Source organism: Mus caroli, chromosome 15 (genome assembly GCF_900094665.2).
Source record: "Mus caroli chromosome 15, CAROLI_EIJ_v1.1, whole genome shotgun sequence".
Classification (NCBI taxonomy): Eukaryota; Metazoa; Chordata; class Mammalia; order Rodentia; family Muridae; genus Mus; species Mus caroli.
The window spans coordinates 42,379,193-42,400,068 of record NC_034584.1 but is presented as its reverse complement, the minus strand read 5'-3'; the positions used below and the strand labels follow the sequence as shown (position 1 = coordinate 42,400,068).

General features: G+C 37.9%; 1 protein-coding gene across 6 annotated transcripts in view; it reads left to right on the top strand.

Annotated features, from left to right (window-relative positions):
- Csmd3 (CUB and Sushi multiple domains 3) overlaps positions 1-20,876 on the top strand; it is a 1,196,994-nt gene that overhangs the window by 583,235 nt on the left and 592,883 nt on the right. The window lies entirely within an intron of this gene.

Here is a 20,876-nt window from a genome sequence, read left to right as displayed (position 1 = left end):
CGGTTTCTGCTTCCCTAACTGATGCAGTCTCAGGTCCCGCGCAATTGGATTGGAGCAGAAGCTGTGTTCCACTCACCAGCAGTCCCAAAATCCTGAGGCGGGGGTCGTGGGTAGCTGGCGGGTGTCAGGCAACCCTGAGCTCCTGCTACCCCGGCACTGATCCGGCTGGATGAGGCCTGTGGCCCTACTCAGGCCGGTTCGCATAAAATATTCTTAATGGCACACTAATAAACATTCACATAACTATTTAATAGATCATCCACCACAGACAGGCTTCTGCTTCATAATCAAGTAAAAATAATAACACACTTATCCTGCTCTCTGGGAAGGCTGATGTGGTAAAATCCATGCAATGTATTCAGTCTGAATAAGACAACCACAGTAAACATAATAATGATTACTACCTCTGAAACTACTAGACCACTGCTGCAATCACTAGCACCATTACTCTGTAACAACAGTACAGTGAGCATCATTATCTTCAACAAAAGGAGAGCTTAGCTTCCTGCTGTACAGACACTTGCTCAGTTCAGAACTTTCCATACTCTTGGGAAGATGCCGTAGTGATGATTCATCTGATACCACCAGCAGGTAGGATTCCACCTCTAGAGTCTGAGAATGAACTGTGTAAAGTTTTTAACTTGTGCTTCTTGAAGCTAAAACATTACAGTAAAAAAAAATGTTATTTTAAAGGCACCCTTTGAGTCAATGACAACCTTATTCAAAGTCCTAAGAAAATGGTTTCCAGTCAACCCGGAATACTTCTCAAAATCTCCCCTTCTTGTTATTTGGGTTGGCAATGTGGAAGGTGACTTGGGAGATATGATTAACTCACACATCCAGGTCAAACATGATAAATATCTGCAACATGCACACCAGAATTTTGTCTCTTTTCTTAACCTTGACTCTTTTTTTAAATTAGATATTTTCTCCCTTTACATTTCAAATGCTACCCCCAAAGTCCCCTATACCCTCCACCTGCCTTGCTCTCCAACCAACCCACTCCTGCTTCTTGGCCCTTGCATTCCCCTGTAATGGGGCATTTGATCTTTGCAAGACCAATGGCCTCTCCTCCCATTGATGGCCAACTAGGCCATCCTCTGCTACATATGCAACCAGAGACACAGTTGGGGGGTGGGGTGGGGAGGAGAACTGGTCAGTTCATATTGTTGTTCCTCCTATAGGGATGAAGACCCCTTTTGCTCCTTGGGTACTTTCTCTGGCTCCTTCATTAGGGGCCCTGTGTTCCATCCAATAGGTGACTGTGAGCATCCACTCCTGTATTTGCCAGGCACTGGCATAGCCTCACAAGAGAGAGCTATATCAGGTCCTGTCAGCAAAATCTTTCTGGCATATGCATCTGGAGGATATCATCCTAAGTGAGGTAACCCAACCACAAAAAAACACACATGATATGCACTTAACATTGGCTCTTATCTTTGAATTCCAGCCTCGTTTGGCCTAACAACCTAGACACCCCTGTTTTGTGATATAAGATTAGAATAGAATAACATCTGCAGAAATACTACCATTTACTCTTCCTGTTTCAGTTATGACTGCTTTCATACACTCCTGTTAGATGTTTAGTTTGTGATGCTCTATTGCTCTATTGCTCAACAGCTAGCCCAAATGATTCCATGTATCTTTCATTTTATTAACCATGGTATAATAAATCCAAATTCATATCTCAGAAGTCCAGAAATCTCAATCTACAACATTTTTTAAAAAAGACATTTTATTATGCTCAGGAAATTTGTAGCTAGGCTTCTAAATAAACCATAAAAGAACACAGAAATACACAATAACACTTTGAAGAAAAACCCTAATAACTTCCACTTAGAAGTTAAAGCTTGTGTATTTAAAAGTAGATGCACACAGATAAAGGAATCAATATTTAGATAGGTAAATGATAGATATAAGATATATAAGTATACCTTTAAATGAAAGTAGATGGGTATAGAGCCCACTCTGAATAAATCCATTATTAGTAAGAGATACTGTGGAAAATGCATTTCTTTTCTATTCTATATAATAACTACACAGCATTGATTATAGTTTGAAAATATATTATATTTGTTACATAAAATATACATAATGCCCTCTAATGATCAGAATATTTTTCTACTGAAAATATTTGAAAAATATAAAAATTTAAGTTGATCATTGATGTATATTGTGACATTTATTTTTTATGTTACAGGAGTTAACCATATATGACTAATGGAAAATATCCAACATTTTGTACTTTTGTGATATAGATTTTCATTTTATACAGCATTGTCCCTTCAGTGAGCACTTGGAATGTCTCATTCAATCTGGCATTGTTTCATGCTCCAATCCCCTACAGAGGAAAGCAGTGTACAGATAGAAAGGGCATTGTAAAGTAAAAGGAAGCTAAAAGCTTTTTATCATCCCATCAATATTTTTTTCTGTCCCTAGGTTCTTCTTCTCCTCTTCCAGAAAAATATGAGCTCTTATAAGAATTGAAGCTATTAACCTGATGCAAAAGCAAAATGGATGAACCTTAGAGAATTCCCTGAGCTGGCACTTCTTATTATTAATGGTCTAGGCAAGCTCTTTGGAATATATCTTATGTAACAAAATATCTAAGTATAGCATTATACTATGTAAGTTTTGAGAGTGTAAGACATTATTCTTTCTAAGTGAGTATACTTCCAAATAAGTAAATAATAGATTTGCATTTTTCATGCTTGAAGTCTTTTATATTTGCTATTAAGAATTTCACTAAAGTAATATCTTGTGGTATTTTTTATATAATAGATAATTTAATACCACTATTAAACATTTCCATGCATTTAGCATTATACTGTTATGATATTATATTATTTTGACATGTATAAGTAATACAATTTGACAAAAATAATATCTTGAAGCAAAACATTTATATATTGGCTTTCTACGTGTATAAAAATCCAAAAGAAATAATGGCTAAAATCATTTTTATCTGAAGTCAAACATCTTGAGACTGTCCACTCTTCCATTTCTATATCGCTTGCATTGCATGCAACATCAACATCTCTTACTGTGTCCTGTTTTCACTTAAATCCAGACTAACCTCATTGGTGAAAGGGCCAAATAAAGAGCAAGCACATACTGTCCACATCTCTAAAAATGTACCATTTTCTGCTTATCACATATGAAATTCAAAGTTCTTAAGGAATCAACTTTATGCTTGCAACTCTGGCCTTTTTATTCTCATCATTTCTTGTCTCACACTTTATATATCACAAACTGAAGAGTGAGGTTTTTCTGCTACACTATAGTTCAAGCTTAGCCCTCTAATATCCTTCCCAAGTGTGCTGTCTAGTTTTATGTCAGTTTGATCCACAGTAGTGTCATTTGAGAAGAGATGTTCAATTTAAAAATGTATCCCACTAGACCGATCTAGGGACAAGCCTCTGGGGCCAATATTTTTCTTGATTAATAATATAGTTTAATGGGCCAGGTAGGTGGTCCTGGATGGTATAAGAAAGCAGGCTGACCAATTTATGGGGAAACAAGCTAGCAAGGGTCCTTCCTCTATATCCTCTATGTTTGTTCCTGCAATCAAATCTCTGGATGATGGACTACAAACTGTAGGAGGAAATAAACCCCACCTAAGACACCTAGTTCATATTTCTTTCCTTTTCCCTGACAGGGCTTTTCCTCCTGGGAAATCTTTTCCTCTACTCTTTCAATGGAGTGAACAGTTTTCATGTGTCTCCAGAAAAGATAACTGTCACATTCATGTTACAAAGCATCATATAGTAGACACTGCATCCATCATGGCTAAGTTAATTTTTCTCCATTGGAGTTTGATGACAAAGGCTAGAAATTATAACAAGCAACTAGTTTATATATCAAGTTAATTTATATCCCTCAATTACTGTCCTGAGCTATTGTTCTCGCCAGCAAGAACACACTCGGACAACCAGATTCTTCTGCAGCAAAAAGCTTTATTGCTTCTTCAGGAGGGAAGACCCAGACCCCGGAAAATGGCGTTGCTTATATAGCCCTCAGCCATGGCGTTTCAGCACCTGATGTGGCGTGTCAGCTCCTGATTCGTTGCTCGCCCATCACCCCATTACTACGCCCCGAGATAGGCAGTGAGTAGGAGTGAGTTCACTCTTGCACCTGCGTACAAGGCTTGTTTACTAGCTAGGCACAGCGGAGGCCAGCGCCATCTTATAATGGAGATTGCTCGCGGCACAGCTCTCCACAAATTACGATTTGTATATTTTAATTAAGTATATATTTAAGATTAGTTTACCTATAATCAACTAAGTTATTACTATTGCAGTGACATAATTTTCTTCTGATACACATATAGTGGGAAAAAGTACTAAAGAAAAAGAAACACCTTTAGCAGTTGACAGTATCAAGGAAGAGCTCTTCCTATGGATCTTACTTGTTTAGTCTAAAAGAGACTCTTTATCCTCAAGATACATTGTAACAGATATGAGCATCCACTTGATTAAGTTACCTTGACATATAATAGCTGCCATTTACTAAGTTCCTACTGCTTATCACTCACTTTGTATTTTGTTTCCCAATGTTGAATATCATGATTTAGAAGGTATCATGTATAAAGACTATTTTATGTGTCTCAGAGAGCTGTCTAACTTTGTCTGACATTCTGTTTTAGAGATGGAACTTAACCTCAGGCATTTCCTGTGCCCTTCACTAGATTACCCTGTATCTCTAATGAGGATAGTTGATATTAGTGTTAAAGCATCATTAATTTGTTGAGTTAAACACTATCAAAGGCTAATTTGAATGTTGTACTAATTACATAAGTACAAAATGTCCCCTAGAAAGGTCAGCTGCTATAGAAATATTGAGAAATTTTATCTGCTTTCAGGCTAAGTAAAAATTCAGACTTCTCATGGAAGATAAATTGCTCATATTAATTTAGCAACTCTATTTTTTTTTTACAAAAGTATTGAGCAGATACTTAGCTATTATTGTATTTCAGAAAATCTCCAGTAAGTAGGAGGCATATCCCTGACACAAAAAATAAATTATAAACATTTTAAAGATTTACAGTGTGTGTGCACACATGTGTGTGTGTGTGTGTGTGTGTGTGTGTGTGTGTGTGTGTGTACTTGAGTGTATGTAGTTGCTCAGAAGAGCACATTCGATTACAGATGTGGGCATTTTTGAGATTAAATCAAAATGGGTGCCTAAATCTTACTTCTCCTCTTCTGATAGTATTTATTCTTAAATTTTGATCCATTTCCCCAGCCGCTAATATTGTTTTAAAAACTATGAAGTATTGGAGAAGCACAGTGCTCTAAAACTTTGTAGCACTGGTCTACCAAAAAGAAAAATAGCATGATGTATTTTGCAAGTATATTTTTGACATTAGGCAAACTACATTTTTTCTCTATTATTTGAATAAACACAGATAAATATTCTAGGACAAGGCATTTCCTTAAACTAAGTGGGTTTTTTTATCTTTATTTGAATAGTTTCTATTTAAGTATGGGAAAAGTCAAAGTAAATCTTTTCATTAATAAGGAATTGCAGTAAGATAGAATATTGTCCAGGGCTGTTAAGACTCTAAGCCTGTTCATAAATATCTGTCTCTTCACACTATGTTTTTCATCATATACCTTCTGTGTTCACATTCCATATTCTAATAGATCTAGTCAAGAGAGTCAGATCACATCAGTTCAATACAGATTTTTAAATTTAATTTGAAAATTCAGAAATTGTTTTATAACCCCATTCTCAATATATTATTTATTCCCTTGAATTGACTAAAATCAAGTCACTTACAAGGCTCTAATAGTCTAAATGCTCATAAATGGAATGAGACTGACAAGATCATCATAAATGATTATACCACAATTATTATATGGCATTTGGTTTGAGCTCAACAATCCCTGAAGCAGAATGATGCACAGAGTGACACAGACAGTATGACTAAGTTAATTTTCTGCAAAAGAAGAGAAAAGGGTTAAAAATGAGGAATGACTATTGTGTCTGACACAATCATTACTTTTGCTATATCATGCCTGTCTAAACACTTTCAACTTTGGGGCTTAGCAAGATTGGTCATTCTGCAGAATGCTTGCAGCACAAACATAAGAACTAGGATTATATTGTCAGCACCCAACATAAAAGTCATGAAAAAAATGGTGGATACATATAATCTTAGCACTGGGGAGGTGAAAGTAGGAATGTCCCCGAGGCCAATGGACTAGGAAGTCTATCCAAAATAGTGATTGCCAGACTGCAGTTAGAAGCTTTCTCGAAAATAAGATGAAAATCCAAAGAAACAGACATCTGATGAGGTTAACCTCAGGCCTCCACATTCAAACATATACACAGACAATTGCAGATTCACACCCCAAAACACACACAGTGGCATGCACAAATGTGTACACATGACCATACATAGACAGGCAATCTCTATCCAAACCCAAGACCTAAAATTCTATACATTTACTGGTCATAGAAGGACCCAGATATAGCTGTCTCTTGTGAGACTATGCCGGGGCCTGGCAAACACAGAAGAGGATGCTCACAGTCAGCTAGTGAATGGATCACAGGGCCCCCAATGGAGGAGCTGGAGAAAGTACCCAAGGAGCTGAAGGGATCCGCAACCCTATGGGTGGAACAACATTATGAACTAACCAGTACCCCGGAGCTCTTAATTCTAGCTGCATATGTATCAAAAGATGGCCTAGTCGGCCATCACTGGAAAGAGAGGCCCATTGGACATGCAAACTTTATATGCCCCAGTACAGGGGAATGCCAGGGCCAAAAAAATGGGAATGGGTGGGTAGGGAAGTGGGGGGAGGATATGGGGGACTTTTGGGATAGCATTGAAAATGTAATTGAGGAAAAGATGTAATAAAAAAAATATATATATATATATATAGCATTGAAAATGTAATTGAGGAAAAGATGTAATAAAAAAAATATATATATATATATATAAAAGAAAGCTATCATCTCTTGTTGAATAACGTTAATGAGATCAGCTTCTATAAAAGTAGGATAATTATCTTGATAAACTTGGAAGGTGGCATTTATTAATAGGAACACACACAACTTTATGAGATTAAATTATCACAAATTCTTTTTAAGCACTCTAAAAAAAAAAAAAAAAAAAACTAAACCAAACCACCACCACCACCACCACCACCAACAGCAGCAGCAGCAGCAGAAAATGAATCAGTTGGAACTATCATTATACACTGGAAATCAAGAAAGGTTGACTTAGTTTAGACAATCAAGAAAGTAATAAACTAATTAAGTAATTTACTTTAAATTAATTGGTTAGGCCAGGGTTCTTTTCATCAATTTTGTGAAGTAAGTGAACAGGTCTCCATCCCATTAAGTGATTATATAATTTCACAAATAATGCGGTATTCCCTTCATACTTCTATACATCACATTCCAGTGTTATTAACTAATGGTAAAATATATAAATGAACAAACACGAATCTTCCACATCATGTTGATGGCCATTGAGTATTTGTATATTCACCTTTATTTTTCCATATTATACAGAGATAAATTAGAAAAAAAAATTGCTTTGTAGCCACATTCATATTACGGTTTAGTTCACAGGAAGGAGTCTTCATGCCAAACCTTATTTAACGATGACTTTACATGAAACAATTCAGGATGTGATGGGAAAACCAGGCAAGAATGAATCAAATCAAAATGAATATCTAGGGGTTTTTTTTTTGTTGTTGTTATTGTTTTGGTTTTGGTTTTTGGGTTTTTTTTTTGGGGGGGGGCGGGTGTGGTTTTTGAGACAAGGTTTCTCTGTATAGTTCTGGCTGTCCTGAAACTCACTCTGCAGACCAGGCTGGCCTCAACCTCAGAAATCTGCCTGCCTCTGCCTCCCGAGTGCTGGGATTAAAGGCATGCTCCACCACTGCCCAGATGAATAACTATTTTTTTGTTGATTGTATGTCATAGAATATGTTCAAGACTATAAATATTAAAACTTCCAATGACAATTCAATACTTAATCTGAAGTGTATGAATTGATTTTAAATTAATTTTTTGCTTAGTTTTATTTGAGGTTGGGTTTCCTTTGTTGCAAAAAATAATGCAAGAATCTCAGTTAAAATTTAGGAAAAGCCTTCCATTAAATGTGTGCCCAAATTATTTAGGATATGACCCATAGTAATGGATAAATTTAATGTGGTATAGAGCAAGAAGTCAGTAATTTACTAGGTACCTATTTTTTTATACTAGTTTATTAGTATTTTTAAGCCATGTGAAACAAACTATTTCTTAATTTTGATTGCAATTCAGTCTTCAATCTATTATTGTTAAATCAACTTGGTCTTTACTTTGGATAGAATGATTGATGAAATATTCTGAGAGGCACTCTCACTCAAATAACAAATTCATTATTTCATATGTGTGATTGATTCACTAGAAAGTAGAGGGAATCTGTAATACTATGAAAGAATACTATAAATAAAAGCAAATAAACAAGTATATCATAAAAAGACATACCCATAAATATATACATGCAAACGTTGAAAAAAATCAGTAAGCTGAAAGACAATGATGGATTAAATAGAAAATAACTTATTTATTGGGGGTTCATTTCTGGAATTAGTAATTATAAATTTAGGCTTTATCTCCTATAACAACTGATAATATAAAACTTAACTTAGAACTTCTTAAAAGTCATGGATTGATTCCAGTTGGATATCTACATATGAGGACAGCTCAAGGAAAATTAATGTTTTTACTTTTGGTTTATGTTCATAGGATTCAAAATCTTCATGTTCGACTAAATTATAGTTAATAGTTATATAAGTACAGAAGCATAAAAATCTTTATAAAAGTGTTCCCTGATATAACAGATTCATATGCTTAAATATATCCAATACTGAATACTTAGCTAAACAATATGAGTTAGTATATTCTTCAAATTGCAAGATCTTTATAAAGTGGAATAATATTTCACTGTATGCATCTATGTATTTATAGTTTTCTTTTTCTTTCATTCAGTAATATAAAGTTAAGTTAGGTTGTTTCTATGTTTTGACAACTGAATAATGCTTCAGTGAACATAAGAATGTAGATATCTTTATAAGTTTGTAATCTAATTTTTGAGCACTTATGAGAATTATAGGAACATATAGTAGTTCTACCTTTAAATATATCTTTATTATTTTCTAACCTCTTGCATATTTTAGAATACTTCTCATTTCTTATCTTCAGCTTTGTTAAAAAAGAATATGTATTTATTTTAGACCTGCGTGTGCGCGCGTGCGCGTGCGTGTGTGTGTGTGTGTGCGTGCCATGGCTCTGTAAAACCTATCACATAAAAAACCTGAAAGTATGGGTTCTCTACTTCCACTTATGGGTCTCATGGATAGAACTAAAGTGTCTTCCTTTTTATGTCTCTGTTGATTGGACTCTGGAAGAGTTTAGTACTATGTACTTCATAAAACTTAGCACACTGAAAGTTGAACATAATGGATTCTTCTAGTGCAAGATTGAAGAAAAAGAATTCTGTGAGAAATGTCAACAATGGTGTCTATCTCATGATATTTCACAATGGAACGAAAGACTTTAGCAGAAACTGGTATAAGAGCCTGTAGTTCTGTTTCTGTATCACCACTGGGTGTCAGGATGCTTCTAGGGGAGTGAAACACAGAGGTACTAAGCTACATTCCTTTCCCCTCTTTGGCATGCAGAGTTCCTGTGAAACCAACAGGTTGTTCAGGAGAGTTGAAAAAAAAAAAAAAAAAAAAAAACGGTAACCTAAGACAGAGGTCTCAGTCCATGCTTCTCTTGGTGAGAAAAGGTACAAGCTGGGATGGAGGCTGGGGTTCTTTAACTCCTGAGCACCCAGTATACTCTGCTGGGAACCTTTAAAGAGTTGAGAATGGGATCTGAGGACCTGAGGGTCAGAGGGCTTAAGATAAGTGTGCAGGTGACGAAGGGGTGGGTGAGGGTAAAGGCTTCCCCTGTGGTGGTCTTTGAGGAAGAAGACAGGCCTTGCTTTGTCTAGACTGTTTATTCGTGCTGGAAAAGGATTTATAGGACTTACTCAGGATTGATCAGAGATTAAATACCTTTTACAGGAAGAAATGTACCGGAAGGGAAGTGTAGCAGGTAGTTTTGGCTTCACCCACTTTGAGTTCTGGGCAAGTCACAGGTGCTCAGCTGCCCAGGAGCTATCTTGGATCCACAGATGAAACACACACACACAGTATCTTATTTTTAATGGATATTATATTTACTTACATTTCAAAAGTTATCTCGTTTCCCACTTTCCCCTCTGCAATCTCCCTATCCCATCCCCACTCCCTCTGATTCTATGAGGGTGCTCCAACCTACTCTCACCTCACAGGGGATTCCTCTGTACTGGGGTAACAAGCCTTCACAGGACCAATGGCCACTTCTCTCATTGATGCCAGATAAAGCCATTCTCTACTACATATGCAGTTGGAGCCATGGATTCTTCTATGTGTACTCTTTGGTTACCAGTCAGAATGGCTAAGACCAGTAGATGTTAGCAAGGATGTTGAGAAAGAGGAATACGTTTCCATTGCTGGTGGGATTGCAAACTGGTACAACCACTCTGGAAATCAGTCTGGTGGTTTCTCAGAAAAATGTACATAGTACTACCTGAGGTCCCAGCTATACCACTCCCAAAAGATGATCCAACATATAACATGGCCACATGCTCCTCTATGTTCATAGAAACCTTATTTTTAATAGTCAGAAGCTGGAAACAACCCAGATGCCCCTCAACAGAGGAATGGACACAGAAAATGTGGTGCATTTATACAATGGAGTACTACTCCATTAAAAACAATGACTTCATGAAATTCCCATGTAAATGGATGGACCTAGAAAATATCATCATGAGTGAGGTAATCCAGTTACAAAATAACACACATGGTATGTACTCACTGATAAGTGGATATTAGGCAAACAGCCAGGAATACCCACAATACAACTCATAGACCATATGAAACTCAAGAAGAAGGAAGAAGATAGTGTGGATGATTCAGTCCTTCTTAGAAGGGGGAACAAAGTACACACATTATCTCATTTTTATCCGACTTTACTGGCTTTGTGACTGGGCTCTTCTAAATCTTCTGTGGCCAGTGTGCCACCTTTACACCTAGTTCCACACCTCTAAATCTGTCCTCCAGTTTGTTGCTCAGTTACCTTCTGTGAAGCCCATTGGACTTTCTTCCCAAGATGCTTTCAGGCTGTCTTCTGTGGCTTTTCTTTCCTCCTATATTTGGGAAGATCTCCCCTGCAGCTCTGAATCTGTTCCATCTCTCTCCCCCAAGTATCTTGATTCTCCTCCTCCTCTCTTTTAGTCTGCAGGAACCTGGATGTCCTGCCTCTTTCTTTCCACCCGGCATTGGCTTTTGGCATCTTTATTGAATGATCAAGAACCAATTGGGGACATGTATCTTCAGTGTCAGTAATCTAGATTCCTGATTAAATCAAAGCTTCTAAACCACTCCACTCCAGGGAAGATTATTGGCTAAGCCTCAGGACCTATCTAGATACCTCATTATCACGGAGAACTCTGGGCTCTAAGTTACATGACCAGTTGTTATGATTCTCTTAGGGAATCATGTGGGGTGCTCCAGGACAGGAATTTGGTGACCTTTCCTGTTTGTTTGTCTGGTGACATGATTCCACTTGCCCCACATGATCCATTTAAGATATTTTGTCCAGGAATATAGCTTAACTTCACTCTGATCCTAACAGTTAATGTGGAACTGAATTTAAATGTAGTGGACTAAGATGTTTAACAGAGGCAATTTTAAGATAAAAGTACATTCAGACTTATGCTCAGGGACACTGATACCTGAGGCAAGACTTCCAGATTCCTGCAGACTAAAAGAGAGGAGGAGGAGAATCAAGATATTTGGGGGAGAGAGATGGAACAGATTCAGAGCTGCAGGGGAGATCTTCCCAAATATAGGAGAAAAGAAAAGCCACAGGAAACAGCCTGAAAGCATCTTGAGCAGAAAGTCCAATGGGCTTCACAGAAGGTAACTGAGCAACAAACTGGAGGACAGATTTAGAGGTGTGGAGCTAGGTGTAAAGGTGGCACACTGGCCACAGAAGATTTAGAGGAGCCCAGCCACAGAGCCAGTAAGGTCAGATAAAAATGAGATAATGTGTGTATTTCATTCCCCCTTCTAAGAAGGACTGAATCATCCACACTATCTTCTTCCTTCTTCTGGAGCTTCATATGGTCTATGAGTTGTATTGTGGGTATTCCTGTATCAAAGGATACTTAGAGTAAAACCCAGACCCTTGTATATGCTACCTAAAAAAAAAAATCCAAATTTCTTTGAAATAAAATTAAACAGAAGGAGCTCCTTGTTCTTAGAAGGCAATTGCCAAAGTCACTGTTTTTCTAGAAACGGCATGCAGAAGTGGATAAAACAAATATAGTTCAGTGAGGGAGAAAAATGTGAATTATTCTCTGTGTGACACCTAGGTAATGATTGAACCACCAATTATGTTTAAATTTCATTTTATTTTAGTCCACCCATTTCTTGCCATGCTTCCAAATTTTCCATTTTGAAATACAATGTTTATCTTGTTCCATTGTCTGGTGAAAGTATATAACACATTTTCATTTTATAATTTCAATTTTGTTGAAAGATGTGCCATGACCTGTAAACTTCATCTTCTCAAAACACAACTTCTCTGGCAGCAACTCAAGAGGTAGCTTATAGGCAAGGAAGAAAATCAGAAGGGTTGTCTCCTGCCATCTCGCTAGCTCTAGAACTCATGTCCTTACCTATCAGGGTACAAAATAAAGGAGGAAAATAAAGTTCAACTAAAAATGTCATTAAATCAAATCGTGGTGTTTTAGACACTGGTTCATAGAGCACAGATCATGTGCACAGGAGTTACAGTTAAGATAAAGCTTCTCTCAGCATACAGCACAATCTGGTTCCTGGACTGAGCTTCTTGCATGGAATATAATTGCATGCTGGCTTAGAAAAGACATAGTGTATGGACTCACCACATAGCTCCAGAGGAATCTCCAGGTCTCCAGTCCTGTCAATAGCACAGTGTGGTACTCACCCATCTGCTGGGCATGTTCAGTGACACAGGATAAACATATGTATCTAAACTCTGAATCAAATTTACCTAACAAGAAAAAGTTGGCACATATCCTTTTCTCATGAAAAGAAAAAAGAAATAAATGAAATAACTCATGGCAGGACTGGAAGGAATGAATCTAGGTGTTCTGAAGACCAGTTGATGAAAGACCACAATTTCTGCAACAGCCCAGCCAATCTTGTATGTCAGAAAAGTCCTGATTTCAGTTTCTAGGAAACCAATACTTCCAGTGAGTAGCCTAGATGAATGGATCCACATTAAGGGCATGAATATATTAGTAGAAAACAAACATTGTAAGGGAAGAAGAAGCACAGGGGAATTAATACCCTACATGTGACACTGTCCAGTTAGGAGATCCAAGAGGGAGTGATCCTTGAAGAGTTATAAATAATCAGAGATGTTTTCCACCTGAATGGAGGCAAGAATAGAAGCCTCTACTAGAAGACTTGAGAATCAAGTCAATTAGAGACTTCAAATCAAAATCCTCTAGCAGATGATGGAACCATCATCTCTTTCATCAACTCTTCTTTTACAGAACACATCACTTGCCAAGACAAGGCTGCTCCTGAAAATATCTATTAATGTTGTTCCCAGGGTGTCTGCTAGGCTTTTGTTAACACAAGCTAGAGTTACATAAAAGGAGGGAACCGCAATAAAAAATGCCTCCATAAAATCCACCTGTAAGGCATTTAGTTAGCCCATTATGTGTAGTGCTATCCCAGAGCTGGTGGTACTGAGTTTTACAAGAATCAGCTGAGTAACTCATGGGAACAAGCCTGCAAGGAGCAGCCCTCCATGGCCACTGCATCAGGTAGCCAAAGTTCTATTATGCACAGGCAGTCGAATTTGGTGGTATGAGAATCACTCAGGTGAAAAACAATTTTTTTCAAGACAGGGTTTCTCTGTGTAGCCTGGCTGTTCTGGAACTTACTCTGTAGACCAGGCTGGCCTCAAAATCAGAAATCCACCTGCCTCTGCCTCCCAAGTGCTAGGATTAAAGGCATGTGCCATCACTGGTTTTGGAGTCATGAAGGGGCCATAGAGTGCTTGGTATTGTGAGAAACTAAGAGTGGCTATCACTGAAGGTGCAGTCTTAGTAGCATTTGAAGGACCAGGACTGACGGAGTTATACAGAGAATTTGAGTCTTGGCACTATGAAGAGAGTCTAGGAGAAGCTAATGGTGAAAGTTGATCCTACTTGTAGCAGAAAAGTCCAGTGTTTTGGAGATGCCAGTTCAATGGGTTGATCACCAGGATTAGCAGCAGCAGTGGAGCCATCAGTTGCCTAGAAGAAAGGGGGTGTGTGTATGTGTGTACATGTGTGCTGCTGATGGTGGGGCTGGAAAAGTGATTCAAACTCTTTGGATGAGCCCAGGAGATCATGAGTGGTTGGGAGTTTGGATTTACTTTGATTTGATTGTAACTGTGCCCTTGCTCTTACAAGACCCTTGAAATGAGAAAGAATTTAATTCTTTTTTCATTTACTGAGTCCACAGTAGAAAAAACCTGAACTTTAAAAGACTTTGGATTTTTTTTAAAAAGAAATTTGCAATTTTATAGGGACTGAAATTTTAAGGTGTTTTAATTTGTAAATTTGTGGGACTTCTCAAGTTGTTTATGCTCTTCATGTGAGAACTTGGGGTGGATAAGAAAGGAATAGTTGTGGCTTTGAGGGAGTAATGTATTTGTGTGTCAAGTTCTCAAGGAGTCAGTTTTGCAGGCTAGTCTTATGCAACTTGCTACAAACTAGAGTTACCTTGAAAAGAGGGAACTTCATTTGGGAAGATGTCTTGCTAAGATTCAGCTATAAAGCATTTTCTTAATTAGTGAGTCATGGGGGCGGCCCAGCTCTATTTGGATGGTGCCAACCCTGGGCTTCTGGTACTGGATACTACAAAAAGCCAGCTAAGCAGGCCAAGAAGTATCACCTCTCCACAGCCTAAGTATCAGTTTCAGCCTCCAGATTACTTCCCTGTTTGAGTTTCTGCCCTGGCTTCCTTCATTATGGGACTACTATGTGGTAATGTAAGGCTAAGAAACCCTTTCATCCCTTACTGTTTTGGTCATGCTGTTTCATAGCAGCAATAGAAAGCCTAACTAAGATATTGTCCATACTGATGACATCCAAGCTACATACCACATCTCATTCCATCATTTTGATGAAAGAGCTATACTGTTTTGAAAGAACATTCTCCACTTTACTTGTGAGCATACTCAATACAAAACCAGATTCTGAAGCTGAGCCTGGTGGCACATAACTGTCATTAGGGCTGAAGATAAATCTGCTCCAGTCAGAAATGCATTTGAATCAAGGCTCAGTCCCACTTGGGAGAGAAGTGATTACAAGTGGGGAGGAAGGGAGAGACCTTGGAGGGAAAATGGAAAGTCAAGAAGAACGAAGACCAAAGTGTGAAAACTTTGCCCCTTCTTAGAATTGGGAACAAAGCACCCATGGAAGGAGTTACAGAGACACAGTTTGGAGCTGAGATGAAAGGATGGACCATCTAGAGACTGCCATATCTGGGGATCCATCCCATAATCAGACTTCAAACGCTGACACCATTGCATACACTAGCAAGATTTTGCTGAAAGGACCAGATATAGCTGTCTCTTGTGAGACTATGCCGGGGCCTAGCAAACACAGAAGTAGATGCTCACAGTCAGCTATTGGATGAATCACAGGGCCCCCAATGGAGGAGCTAGAGAAAGTAACCAAGGAGCTAAAGGGATCTGCAACCCTATAGGTGGAACAACAATATTAACTACCCAGTACTCCCTGGAACTCGTGTCTCTAGCTGCATATGTATCAGAAGATGGCCTAGTTGTCCATCAGTGGACAGAGAGGCCCATTGGTCATGCAAACATTATATGCCTCAGCACAGGGGAACACCAGTGCCAAGAAATGGGAGTGGGTGGGTGGTGAAGTGGGTGGGGGACTTTTGGGATAGCATTGGAAATGTAAATGAAATAAATACCTAATTAAAAAATAAAATAAAAATAAACAAACAAACAAAAAAGGAAATGCATTTGGATCAAGGCTCAGTCCCACTTGGGAGAGAGAAGCAATCACAAGTAGGGAGGGAGGGAGAGACCTTGGAAGGAAAATGGATGGGGTGCGCAGTAGGAGAGAGAGGGGAACCTGATCTGGTATTGGGTGAGGGAAAAGGACTAAATCTCTGAGGGCCAGCAGAAATGATATAAACAGGAAACCCCAGGAAATAGGAGGTTGGAGAGACCATCCAGAATGCACCAGAGACCTGGGACATAAGAGACTCTCAGGAATGAAAGGGAGGGACTTAGATGAAATGCCCAACAGTAGGGAAAGGGAACTTATAGAGCCCACCTCCAGCAGGAAGACAGGTCATCAAGTGATGGATGGGGTTGCCATCCCACAGTCACTTATCTGACCCATAATTGTTTCTATCAGAAAGAATTACAGGAATAGAAATAAGAGAACTCTGAGGAAAAGAAGGTCCAGTGACAGGCCCAAAGTGGGATCCAGCTCAAGGAAAAGTCCCAAGGCTATGGAGCACTCACAAAAAGGGATCTGTCATGACTGTCCTCCGGAAGACCTAACAACCAGCTGAAAGAGTCAGATGCAGATATTTGCATCCAATCACTAGACAGAAGCAGCGACCCGTGTTGTTGAACTAGGGAAGGCTGATAGAAGCGGAGGAGAAGACCAATCCTGTAGTGGGACCAGCAGTCTCAACTAATCTGGACCCTTGAGATCTCTCAAACACTGGACCACCATAGAGGACACCAGCTGATATGAGGCCCCCAGCACACATACAGCAGAGGATTTCTGTGTCTGTGTTCATTCAGAGATGATGCACCTAACCCTCAAGAATCTCGAGGCCCCATGTAGTTTAGAGGTTAGGTGTAGTAGGGTTGGGGACAGCTATGTGGAGACAGGGGTTTGAGGAGGAGGTATGGGATGTTGAGCAGACAGAGGGTGGATTGAGAGGGGCAAGGAATGGAATATGGAATGTAAAAAATAAATTTAAAAAAGAAAAGAAAACCAAACCATACCAACCAAACAAACAAACAAAAAGTATCTGCCTGATTGACAGAATTTGTTGAGGTATCAGTGACTCTCAGCATGGGACCAAGGGACCTCATTCTCTGAGTTTAAGGCCAGAGCAGTGAGCATCCACAATAACATATTCTCTAACCATACTTTCTAAGCATATGTCCTACAAATGAATTTTCTTGCTTGGTGCAGACAGTATCATTGCACCTGGATCCCGAAAATACTATTCTCATTCAGGCTTCACTACATAGATCCCGGAGTTTTGGGGCCCTGTTATGACTTCCTGAGACCATTCATGAATTTTTCATAATAATTTAGGCCTAGATCATCTTCCAATATATCCTGTGGATATGTGGCATAATTAGTAATTGTTGACAATCCAAATTTGGTTTGCAAAATAATTTGAAGCTGCTAAAAAGTAGGCTCTAGCACTATTAAATTTAATGCTTATGATTTCAGCCTTACTGTGAGACAGGGAACCCTTGAATTTACATCTGTCTCCACATGTTTTCCAAAGCATAACCTCCAGCCCAGGCCTCCAGTGGCCAATAACCAGGGACCTGGACTGAACTCCATTGAATTACTTTGACTTCCAGCCACGTATATTAAAGACTTTCAAGTCTTTACCTGAAGCAGAACATTTCCTGAGAGGCAGGAAATGAAGAGAGCATCTACAAAAGATTTTAGTGATACAATCCAAAGGCAGCTAGATTCACTTAATAGTTAGCTGCTGTGATGATGACTTTCACAGGCAAGTCCCTTCTATGTGCTCGCACATAGCTTCCATCAGGAAGCCTGCCATCCTGTCACTCAACAGGCAATGGTTTCTTTTTGACTCTAGATAGTCTTTGTGTAGCTGTGCTTGATTTGAGGTCTCCTAGGCTGTATTAGAATCATCTTGTGTTGAGGTCATTGGGATCCTGGAGCTTCTCAGCCACCTACCTGCTGATAAGTTTTGTTTCTTCTTGGTCTATTTCCTCAGTTTATCCTCTAATACGGGAATAATGAGCTGTAGGGCATTGCATTTGTCCTTCTGGTTTTGATTGGCTTTTTGCTGTCCTGTGGTTTGATATTCAGAACTAGGTACTTTCTCAAGTTCAGAAGTAACCTGCAGTCAGTGCAACCTGCTTTCCATTCATTGCTTCTCCCTTTTTGCTACATTTTGTTATATAGGTCAATCAACAACTGAGGTGTTTCCCCAACATTCATTCCTTATGGCATTCAACAAGATCCCTTTGATGCTTAGTCCTTAGCTCTGACTGTTTTTTTTTTATTGTTTTATTTTTTTTAACTATAATTTACTATTCTCCATGCATCACCATGGGAAGGATTTTTCTCCTGTCTGTTTGGTATATTATGCTATATTGTTGACTTAGTCCACCAGGGCTATGTGTAATAATGGCACCACCACCTCACTTCTACCTGAGGCAATCCAAGGAAACACTGAATGAATAATATATGAATATAAGAAGTGGACATTTATGTGTTATGAATAGTCTGCATTGGCTGTTATTGTTAACTGTAAACTTGTAAAACCTAAAATCACTTGGCAGATGGGCCTCTGGCAGAAAGTATTTCACATCTCTGCTTTCTAACTTTAATGTTATGTTAAAAGCTGCTTCAATACCCTGTTGCTTTGACTCCCTTTCCATGAGAGAGGGTATATTTAAACTGTGGGCCAGAATAATCACTTTCTCCTGAGTGCTTTTCTCAGAATATTTCATCACAACTGGATGAGAACTAAGAGAGATGGATGTAGCAATACAGCATCTAATTTATATCAACTTCAATTTCTAGAAGGGTGAAGGAGAAAGAATGAAGAGATGACTAATTTCCCAAAGTTAATAAAAGTCACAAGCATATAAAAGGATAATTTATTACAAACAGGATGTATAAGCACCTATATACTCCATTTTGAAATGGAGACTATTAACAAAACGATTGAACAAAAGCTTCATAAATGTGTGTATAAGCAAAACACTGGGAGGAGAGGAAGGGCTGATTCTGGGTTGTAAAGTGAATGAATAAGTAAAGGTAATTTAAAAAAGAGATACAAGTTATAAAAACACATTTGTCAGAAGGAAGTAACAATATCTAAAATAAAATGTTTCCACTCCCAGGAAAACCTACCTTTGATTAACTTAATGCTGATTAATCAAAGGCTTTAATTACCTCTGCAGTATCCACTGAGGGTTCCTCTGTGAAATAAACTAATCAGGAGATGAACTTTGCCTTTACTTAGGCATTGTCCCAAGTAATATGGAAGGAATTATATTGCCTACCTAAAAAAGGCACCTGATTTTTGAGAACTGAATATTCTACCAAATGCTTCCTTCATGGTTTCTCTAAAAGGCAGTTTTCAAACTAGTGAGGTTGGTAGAAAATGTCAAAACATTTCCAAGTTTTACACAACACAAATCTCCCAAAAGATTTTATCACATTATGCAATGCAGCTGATAAATATAAAGCTAATCTGCACTAGCAAACCTGGTTCATAAGTTTAAGATATTTAATGGTTGGTCTAAAATTCTAATTTTAGTTTGTTTTTTTCTTTCCACCTGAGCAAGGCCTGAATTGCAAAGAACCAAACTTACTTTTTATTTGCAGATAGGGACATACTTCCTCCAGCAAGGCAACACCTCCTACATGTATCTGAACAACATCAATAACTGAGGACCACAATTCCAACGTCTCAGCCTATAGTAGAGATCACCATTTAAACACCTTTTGACAGTCTGAATAAAAAAATGAATGATATATAAATATAGATAAATAAAACTTTAATTCTAAGCAAAAACTTTTAAAATGTGATTGTATAAACTATACACTTTTTTACACATTTTACATATGCTGTAGTTGAATATGAAAACATCTTCTGTACCCTTTGCTAGAAATGTTAGGCAGTTCTGACAATTATTCCCATATACAGAGATATTAATACCATATTATTCATTACTATCTGTTGAAGGCATGGTTGTAGTTAAACACATTTATGCAACTTTTTCTGCACAGAATTACTTTGTTTTTCTCTGTTATGTAAAATATTTCGTTTCAATTTAACTATAGTTTGAAATGAGTATAGAAACAGTGTATAAGATGTTATTGTAAAAATCAATTCCAAATTATCTGCTATATTCTAATGTGTCTCTCAAATTATATTTCTCCAGTTGTGTGAATACGTTTTACTATGTTTGAAGGATTCTGCTAGTAAACGTAAAATAAACCGGTAACACTAAATATACTCATTGAGATTCAAATTTGGCTCTCATATTTTTAAGCTTTACTAGTTAAGGGAAATGGCATACACTTTTCCTCTGTTAGTTTATAAAAAAAAAGTATGTGGAAATGTGTGGAAAATTACTCTCTCCCACATGTACTTTTTATAAAGCCTTCCCAAAGTGGATTTGCATTAATCATGCTTAAAAATCAAAATGAGTGTTCTATAAACAGAAATCATGCCATGTCACTGAAAATTTAATACAGAAGTTAAAAGATAGCAAATGAAAACCAAGTGACTTATATAGTCTCTGAGCTTTGGATACTTTGGTGAGATCTTCTGCCATAAGGTGATAATTCATAATTAGTCTCAAATTATTTTTAATTTACTGCCATTGTTTAAAGTTTTGGTTTTCTTTTTTTTTTTTTTTTTAAAGATTTATTTATTATATGTAAGTACACTGTAGCTGTCTTCTGACACTCCAGAAGAGGGCGCCAGATCTCGTTACGGATGGTTGTG